Raw genomic sequence first — 9774 nt, forward strand, 5'->3', positions numbered from 1 at the left:
ATACAGTAGGACCTTGTTGTTTATCCATTCTATATATAATAGTTTGCATCTGCTAACCCCGAGCTCCCAATCCATCCCTCCCTCACCTCTACCTTTCCCCTTGGCAACCACAAGTCTGTTCTCTATGCCTGTGAGTCTGTTTCATAGATAAGGTGATTTGTGTCATATTTTAGATTCCACATATAAATGATACCATATGGTTAAACCTTAAAATTTTTAAGACCTATGACTCACACCTTATATAAAAATTAACTCAAAATAGATAATAACTCTAAATGTAAAGTTTAAAACTAAAAAACTTGCTGGGCTTCCCGGGTGGCCCAGTGGTTAAGAATCTGCCTGCCAATGCAGGGGACACAGGTTCGAGCCCTGGTCCAGGAAGATCCCACATGCCACAGAGCAACTAAGCCTGTGCGCCACAACTACTGAGCCTGCGCTCTAGAGCCCACGAGCCACAACTACTGAAGCCCGTGTGCCTAGAGCCCGTGCTCTACAAGAGAAGCCACCACAATGAGAAGCCTGTGCACCGCAACGAAGAGTAGCCCCTGCTCGCCGCAACTAGAGAAAGCCGCGCACAGCAACAAAGACCCAAGGCAGCCAAAAAGAAATAAATAAATTAATTTAAAAAAAGAAACTTGCAGAAGAAAAATAGGAAAAAATTTTGTTGAGATCTTAGATTAGGCAAAGATTTCTTAGATATGACAGCAAATCATGATCCAGAAGAAAAACGAATTGGAATTCTTCAAAATTAACAACTGAGGTCCTCAAAAGGCACCACTAAGAAAATGAAAAGATAAGGCATATATCCGGAGAAAACATTTGCAGATCACTTCTGTATTAAGACTAAAACAGATGAAGAAATCTCAAAATTTAATAAAAAATACAAAAATTGACCCCCCAAAATTAAACACTTTGCAGTAAGCTGAACAATGGCTTCCCAAAGATGTCCACAGCCTAATCCCTGGAATTTGTGAATATGATCCTATTACCTTACATGGCAAGAGAACCCCTGCAAGTGTGATTAAATTAAGGATCTTGAAATGGGAGATTATCCTGATTATTCAGTTGGGCCCAGTGTAACCACAAGGGTCCTTGTAAGAGGGAGGCATGAGGGTCAGAATCAGGAAAAGGCGATGTGATGACAGAAGCAGAGAGAGACATTGGAAGATGCTACGTTGCTGGTTTGGAAGATAGATGACGGAGCCACGAGCCAAGAGTACAAGTGGCCTCTAGAAGCTAGAAAAGGCAGGGAAAGGGATCGCCCAGAGCCATCAGAAGAAACATTTTGAGCTCCAAACTGTAAGATAAATTTATGTTGTTTTAAGCCACTAACTTCGTTGTAATTTGTTACAGAAGGAAAAAGAAATAAACTCATACGTATACATAGATGTGTATATATACATATGCATATACATATGTACATGCATATACATATATACATGCATATACATATATACACACATTCACTTTGTAATTTTTCTTTAAACTGTTTCTATGTTTTATTCACTACTGTGTATATATACACATATATATGTATATATGTATACACACGTTTTAAAGAAAAACATTAAAACTTTTATATATATGAATAAAACATAGGAACAGTTTAAAGAAAAATTACAAAGTGAATGTGTGTGTAACCATCACCCAAGTCAAGAAATAGGATATTCTCAGCAGCCTAGAAACCACATATGCCCTTCCATAGCATAAACTTCTCCCTCTTCCTGGAGATGACCATTATCTTGACTGTTTGATAATAACTGTGTTTTCCTTTGTAATTTATATGCACATGTAAATGCACACACAGAAGTGTATCTCTAACCACTATAGTTTTGTCCGTGTTTATGCCCAAGAGTGGGATCGCTGGATCATATGGTAGTTCTATTTTCAGTTTTCTGTGGAACTTGCCTACCGTTTTCCACAGTGGCTGCACCTTATTGGCCATTTTTATATCTTCTTTAAAGAAATGTCTATTCATGTCATTTGCCCATTTTTAAATAGTTATTTGAGTTTTTGTTGTTGAGTTGTAGAAATTCTTCATGTATTCTGAAATATTAACCTTTATCAGGTATATGATTTACAAATATTTACTCCAATTCTATGGGTTGCCTTTTCACTTTGTTGATTGTGTCCTTTGACACAGAGAAGTTTTTAATTTTGATGTAGTCAAATTAATCTGTTTTTACTTTTATTTCCTGAGCTGTTGGTGTTATATTCAAGAAATCATTGCCAAATCTAATGTCACGGAGATTTTGCCCTATGTTTTGTTCTAAGAGTTCTACAGTTTTAGGTCTTACATTTAAGGCTTTGATTCATTTTTAGTTAATTTTTTATGGCATTAGTTAAGAGTTCAACTTCATTCTATTGCATGTGGATATTCAGTTTTCCCAACACCGTTTGTTGAAAAGACTATACTTTGCCCCACTGAAAATCATTTGAGCATATATGCAAGAGTTTATTTCTGGGCTCTCTATTCTCTTCTATCGTCTATATGTCTGTCTTTATGCCAGTACCATACGGTTTTGATTACTGTAGCTTAATTTTGCTTGTTTTAGAACTATATGGAATCCTATTATTTGTATTTCTTCAGGATCTTGTTTCTTTTGTTTGGCATTGAGAGATGCATTTATATTATTGCATATAGCTCTAGTTTTTATTGAAGTACGGTATTTTATTGTCCAAAACCTATCCATTCTACTGCTGGTGAATATTTGATTCTATCCCCAAATATTTTTTGGAAAGGGATTGCTGCTACTTGGTCTCATTGACTCTAAACTTCTTTTTCATAGCCACCTGAGTCTATTTTATAGTCTCTTTTGACCTACCACATCATCGTGATTTCATCTTTTGTTTCTTTAGACATTTCATCCATAGTTATTTTATAGTTGTTGTCTGATATTCTAATATCTGGAGTTCTTGGTAGTCTAAATTTGTTGTTTATTGTTTGTATGGAATCTCATTCTTTTCTTTTATCTAGATGGCTTTGGTGATCTTTGATTGTAAGCTGACATTGGGTTGATATTCATCTGTTTAAAATCTGTGGCCCAAGTTGAGGATGCTTCCTCCAGATATGATTTTTATTCACGTCTTCCAGGAGTTTGGGATTGCTGCGAACCTGCAACCACTTTTAACCCATATTTGGACCATCAGGAGTCCTGGGCTCATCCCTCCCTTCCTCTCCCTCCTCCATCTTGCCACTGACCTAACAGCTTAGTTTCTGGATTGCAGGGCTGATATTGTAATTTCATTTCCCTCCTGTTCAACTCTGTCTTCTCAGAGGCACGAGAGTCACTGAGGTTTTGTTTTTTCCTTTGGAAAGTTCTCTGTTTGCTGTGATACAAGTATTATAATAAAAATTGTGCTTTTTGTGAGTTCTGGTTTTTTTGTAAGAGGAGATATCTGGTCCACCATCATGTCAAAAGCAGAAGACTTTCAGATCTCATTTCTTGGTAGGTTGGTAAGGCATTAAGGGTCTTGCTTGAGAACAACAAATGGAAATTATTCCACTAACCAAACTAGGCTTTTGTCTGATTGAACAAGACAGACAAGAGCTGGATTGTCTTCAACTGAGGACAAAAGCTAAACCTGGAACACAGAGAGTATTTGTAGTAATCTGGGGAAGAGAAAGGACAAAATGGAGTAACTGGAAAGAGGAACAAACTCTACTGGATGAGTTTGATTAAGTTCTTGCTGTTTGGTGAGGGATGTGAATCACAAACCGACCACAAATATGTCCATTTTTTATAATAATGTGAATTTGGATCTACTTTGGAAGAAGCAATGAATTCTGAATTTGGCTCTGAGGTAGGTGAGAGTGGGGGCCAGGGCCTATTACTTGTATCGGGTAATATCTGGAGAATGAAACTTACTTCGATCTTATTATTTTGGTCTCTGGAAGAAATGTTTCCACCATATTAAGATGTCTCATAGTTTTTACAGCATGCTAATCTAAAAAAATCATCTTAAGAACATTCTGTCTTTTGCAAAAACACATCTTAAGATATCTATTAGATTACTCAGTGTACCTTAAACAAGAACCCACACATACAAAATTCATCCTCAAGTTCAGTGCCGGGAAAAACCTTGTCTTCTTAGAAAAATATGTGTCCTTCTTTTTATCAGACTAAATAACCCATGTGTTTCCTGTCTCAACTTTTTTCCTTAACTCCCGAAAAGGTCAGATCTAAATTAAAATCACTTGTGGTCACCAATGCATCCCAGCTGCCCGGCCCCATCTCTGTCTCTGATCCCAATTGTAAAAGTAGTTTGATTATCTTTTCATATTGTATCATAAAAGCAATACATTATTGCTTTTATGATTATATTTTCATATTGTATCATAAAAGCAATACATTAATACAATATTCATTATTCATTGTGGGAAATATAGACACAACAAATGAAGAAAAATAGCAACTGTTACTTTTGAAACATTAGTGTACATTCCCTGGTTAGACCACCCCCACACCCATCCACACTTTATTATTATTTGGTTGCCAGTAAGAAAAACTGACTCTGACCTATGCAGGGGAGGAAATTTTCATTTTCTTCTACTCATCTTAGGTTCATTGACTGGGATCCTGCAAATTAGACAGACAAAGATAGGTTAGCAAGGGAAAAACAAACAGAGGCTTATTGACAGGCATATCACATTTGTACCTGGGAATACACGGAGAGCTTATATAGCATCTTAGCAAAGAACAATAATTTTCTAGTAAAGTGACAAGATTAAAGAAAAAGACTTTGAGTTTCTAGGGGCAGGCAGCAGATTATGGGAAGGCAAACATATGGGAAAGTCAATAGTGGATAAGAGCTAATTTCAGCTAGGTTCGTTATGTAGATTCTTCTGGTGCCTTCTCTGGGTTGATAAGGGTCTAGAATAGTCTCGGTGGTTAACTTCTGACCTTCCTGATAGAGAGAGGAGTGGGGTACATCTTTATAAACTTATGTCCTACTTTTAGGCAAATAGGGGAGAGCAGAGAGCTTTTCTTGTATCAGTTCTTCTCAGATGCCTTCGACTCAAGTTAATCATTATGCCAAAGTGCCGTATCTGGGGGTGGCAAATCCTGCTACCCTTCAGTTATTTAAATAATAAAAAGTATTTATTAGGAGGACACTAGTAAGTTCCCATAGTTCAAGTAGAATGCTCAGGCCTCAAAAAGCACGGGAACCTTGGTGGCCCTCAGCCCGCAGCAGTGAAAATCACCATCTCCCTAGGACTCATCTCCAAACTGCTTTTTTTCCCTGCATGTTGGCCAGCACGGAGCACTGTATTTGGCAACCCCACTAAGACTGCAGGGAATCAGGCAGGGCCTGAGAGCCCGTGCAAATGGATGTGCGGTGGTTCTGTTACAGTCAAAGCAGAGTGGATAAAAAGGAGTGTTTCAAACCACTGGGCCACCTGTTTTTCCTCCTTTGTGTGGTCACAGTCAAATGTTCATGAATTTATGTTGCCCCACACCTATCGCCACTGCTGTGAGAAAGAAACCCTGGGCTGACTCTCATTCTGGTGGATTTCCTGATTGGGTATCAGTTGCTTAGGACTGTGGTTTTCTGCTGCCTCCATGCCCTTCCTGCCTCTCATCCCACCAAAGAGAGCTGGGTGACCCAGAGGAGAGAAGAGGAGTCCACACTGGACGGGAGGCCACAGTCCCCCTAAGTACATTACACATAATTAAAGCAAAATAGAGGTTGATTCTATTTATTTAAAACTTACTAGTAGATGATGTGAGTCTATTCTAGACCCTCAACAAATGACACTTAAAAGAGAACATCCCCAGATGTGTATCCAACACAGTATCTCTCAATACTTATGGGAACACTCATTTATAGAACACTAGTGCACTCGGTGATATTAATATTAATTTTGAGGAAAGAGTTTTGGCAGTCAAACTACATTTGGGAAACACTGTATACTATATTATATTTTTGGATATGTAAAATGTACTGTATCAAACTAAAGGATCTAGGAAATGTTACAATTTCTGTCCTAATATATAAATATATACACTAAAATATACAGTGATTATATTCCACAGGGTAAGTGAAACTGTAGACATTTTTTCTTTGTTTTGCTTTTATTATATTCTGATTTTGATATTATACTCTGATTTTTCTGTAATACATATATTTAAAAAGTTAACAACTTATACAAAATAGATGACAATTTAAAGATTATTTTTTAAAAAATAAAGATTAAATCGATGTTAAATACAACAAATAAGGAGAATTTGTTCTCATCAAACACCAGAAGTGTTTAAAAATGCCTCCCATTATCTATTGAAGTATAGCACATTGTCCATTAAATATCTGAATTGGATATATGCCGAATGAACGTAGAAATATCAGAGTGCCTATAAGAGTTAATATATTATTCCTATGTCATTACACAAATATTAATCCCTAAGATATACTCTACTATCAATTTTTAAAGTTCTTCATATTCTTTTGCCAATATGAGTAACAAGGACATTATTTTAAATGTTTTTTTAAATCAGGGATTGGCAAACTTTTTATGCAAAGAGCCAGATGGTAAATCTTTTAGAATTTGCAGGCCATACAGTCTTGGTTGCAATTACTCAACTCTGCTATTTCAGAGTGAGAGCAGCCGTAGACAATACCTAAACAAGTGAGTATAGCTGTGTTCCAGGAAAGTGTATTTATGGACACTAAAATTTGAATCATGTCCTTCTCACATGTCATTAAATATAATTATTCTTTTTATTTTTTTTCCAACCATTTGAAAATGTAAAATCATTCTTAGTTCATGGGCCATGTGTAGTCCCTTCCCATATCACAATAGCATGTGGGAGAAGTGATGTTAAGCGTCATTTCTAAGATGAAGTTATAAAGACTATAAATTTCTGTCTCGGATGCATGCTCTCTCTCTCAGATCTCTGCCATGTTGTGTGGTGAGGCCCATATGGCAAGGAACTGAAGCCTCCAGCCAACATCAGAGAGGAACTGGGGCCTCCTGACAACACCCGTGTGAGTGAGCTTGGAAGCAGATTTTCCTCTTCCAGTCGAGCCTTCAGATGACTGCAGCCTCAGCTAACAGCTTGCATGCAACCTTATGGGAGAGGAGACTCTGCAATAAAATCACCCTAGAACCCTAACCCCACAGAAATTGTAAAATAATCAGTATGTATTGTTTTTAGCTGCTCAGTTTGGGGGTAATTTTTTATGCATGCATATTAATTAATAGAGCACCTATGTTAGACCAAGATCTGTTGGGCTCCTAACACTAACCCTTCACGTATTGCTGCTCTCAAGACTCCTCTGCTCTGACTCAAAACCCAACCCCTTGTCTGGGTGCCCAGCCTACGAACCCTGCTGTACTAAGACACTCCCTGAAACCAAGACTTAACTCCAGCCTTTGGAATGTCTGTGTGTCACATATGGAACTAGTAAAAGAAGAGGGGGAATTTTTTCCTGCACATTATTTTCCATAAAACACTGGTCAGATTTTCTGAATTTTGTGGTTTAAAGCATCTTTCCCTCTCAAGAAAAAAAAGTTTATTCACTGCTTCTTAACCTGCTGTGTAACTCTCCAGTTCTCCTCAGTCACTCTTTTCAGTATCTTTGCAGACAGTATATGGTGCTTTAAGTGACAATGCACAATCTATCCCACTGTTTATTGCTTCTTACTTGTCAGTATTAAAGGTCCTGTGATTGTTCAAGATGACATTTTGAAAAACATAAGGCAGGAAAAGCAAGAAAATAATGATCACTCTGCCAAGTCAATCACATGATCCTAACAGAAGCTTGGAGCCAGGCCAGCCATTAGCAGGAAATCATCGCATTGTATTCTGTGGTTTCAGGGCACTGGAACTTCTTTATGTCCACAAACACGTCCTATACATTTAGAAAGTGACTGGGACTGTGCATTCCGTTCCAGTGTGAAGGGGTTTCAGTCACCTGAGCGTGTGGGCACATGTGTGCAGGAGGAGAAGAGAGACGAGGGGTGGGAAGTGGGAAACACCCAGTTGTTCTAACTTCCCTTATTCAATTTGTTTCTTAATTAATCAGAGAACTCTAAATGCAGAATAAACTTCAAGAGATCATCAAAAATTCCCATTTGGTCTTTGAACTCCATCGTCATATTTTCTACAAAGTTAGGCAGGGTCAAGGGAGCTGAATCTGACTAACTTGACAAGGGCTATCCATGATGACAGGGTTACCAGGCACTAGGCTCAGAGTTTGGGCACCAGACTTAGACCCTCTCAGCTCAAATACCCCTCCATCATTTATTTTTGTTCTTGTATTTGTTTTCTTTTTCCTGCCCATCACCTTCACTGGGCCTTCTTTGGGAAACAGCACCCCTTATTTTGGGAAATGATTCTCTCTCTCCAAACATTTGGTTCTAAAAATTCTAGTTCCAGTTATTCCTGAGGTCCAGTTGACCCTTTCCCTCTGCTATATATTGCTTCATCCACTCTGCCTTTTGTTACATAATATACCCAGACAGTCTTTCCCTAAACTGGTTAGAATTGAGTTACCTTACTTGCAACCACTTGCAAATGAATCCCATCTAATTCAGGTGTAGTATTGTGGTGTAAGTAAAAGAATAGGAAACATAAGTCATACTAAAAAGAAAAAAGTACAGAATTATGTAAGAGTCTGCAAATATAATTATTATAGTAATCAATTATCTGGTGGTGCACTATGTGGTTTTCAGCTAAAGTGCATTTAAAAATACATTATTGCATTTGTGAAAAAAATTATTAAAATTGCCATAACACCTGCATGTTAAAAGACATGTGTTAGTTATTATCATGTGCCTAGTATTAAACACCTCACCAATCAGATACAACCTATAATACTGTGTTACAGCCAGACATTCTGCCACTGTTCTGAGCATTCACTGAGTAAGAAAGAAAGGTTGAACTGGGGAAGATGAAAACATTCTGGAGATGGATGTTGGTGATGGTTGCACAACAGTGAATGTGCTTAATGCCACAGAACTGTACACTTTAAAATGGTTAAATGGGGCTTCCCTGGTGGCGCAGTGGTTGAGAGTCCGCCTGCCGATGCAGGGAACGCGGGTTCGTGCCCCGGTCCGGGAAGATCCCACATGCCGCGGAGCGGCTGGGCCCGTGAGCCATGGCCGCTGAGCCTGCGCGTCCGGAGCCTGTGCTCCGCAACGGGAGAGGCCACAACAGTGAGGGGCCCGCGTACCGCAGAAAAAAAAAAACAAAAAAAAAAACCAAGGACAGAAATTCAATTCAACAAATATTTACAGAGCACCTACTATGTGCCAGGCACTACTCTGTGTATTCTAGGGATCCAGCAGTGAATGACACAGGCACAAATGCCTGCCCTCAGGCTTCCACAGTTTGCCACTGTGTAGCTGCCCCAATTTTATCATTAATAGTTTTAAATATACATGTTTGCCAATAGAACATACAACTTATTTTTAACAGTGGCATAAATCCTATAGTATGGGTGTATGAGAACTGTTCCAGCCATTTATTCATTGCTTAGCATTCAGTTTATGCTTGGTTTTGATTTTCACAATCAGTGCTGCAATAAACACCCATATTACAATTACATATATCCAATTATATACAATGTAATGATGCCTTTATTTCTTTTGAAGGGCAGGTTTTTTTAAAGTAGGATTTCTGACTCAAGATATATAGATAGACAGATATAGATATATACACATATATATGGTTTAATTTAATAAATTCATCGGATTACTTCTAAGAGGGCTGATTTCCCTACATCTTTACCAACATTGAATTTTAAGTCTTTTAAAATGTTTCCAAGCTG

At 38.0% G+C, this 9774-nt stretch overlaps 1 protein-coding gene across 5 annotated transcripts in view; it reads right to left on the reverse strand.

Annotated features, from left to right (window-relative positions):
* PLEK (pleckstrin) overlaps positions 1 to 9774 on the reverse strand; it is a 58568-nt gene that overhangs the window by 46426 nt on the left and 2368 nt on the right. For all 5 annotated transcript variants that reach the window (XM_030877422.3, XM_060309827.2, XM_060309828.2 and 2 more), the window contains exon 2: positions 4521 to 4580. The gene's annotated coding sequence lies outside the window, so the exon portion shown is untranslated. The remainder of the gene's footprint in view (positions 1 to 4520; positions 4581 to 9774) is intronic.

The sequence above is a fragment of the Globicephala melas genome, chromosome 12 (assembly GCF_963455315.2).
Source record: "Globicephala melas chromosome 12, mGloMel1.2, whole genome shotgun sequence".
Taxonomy (NCBI): Eukaryota; Metazoa; Chordata; class Mammalia; order Artiodactyla; family Delphinidae; genus Globicephala; species Globicephala melas.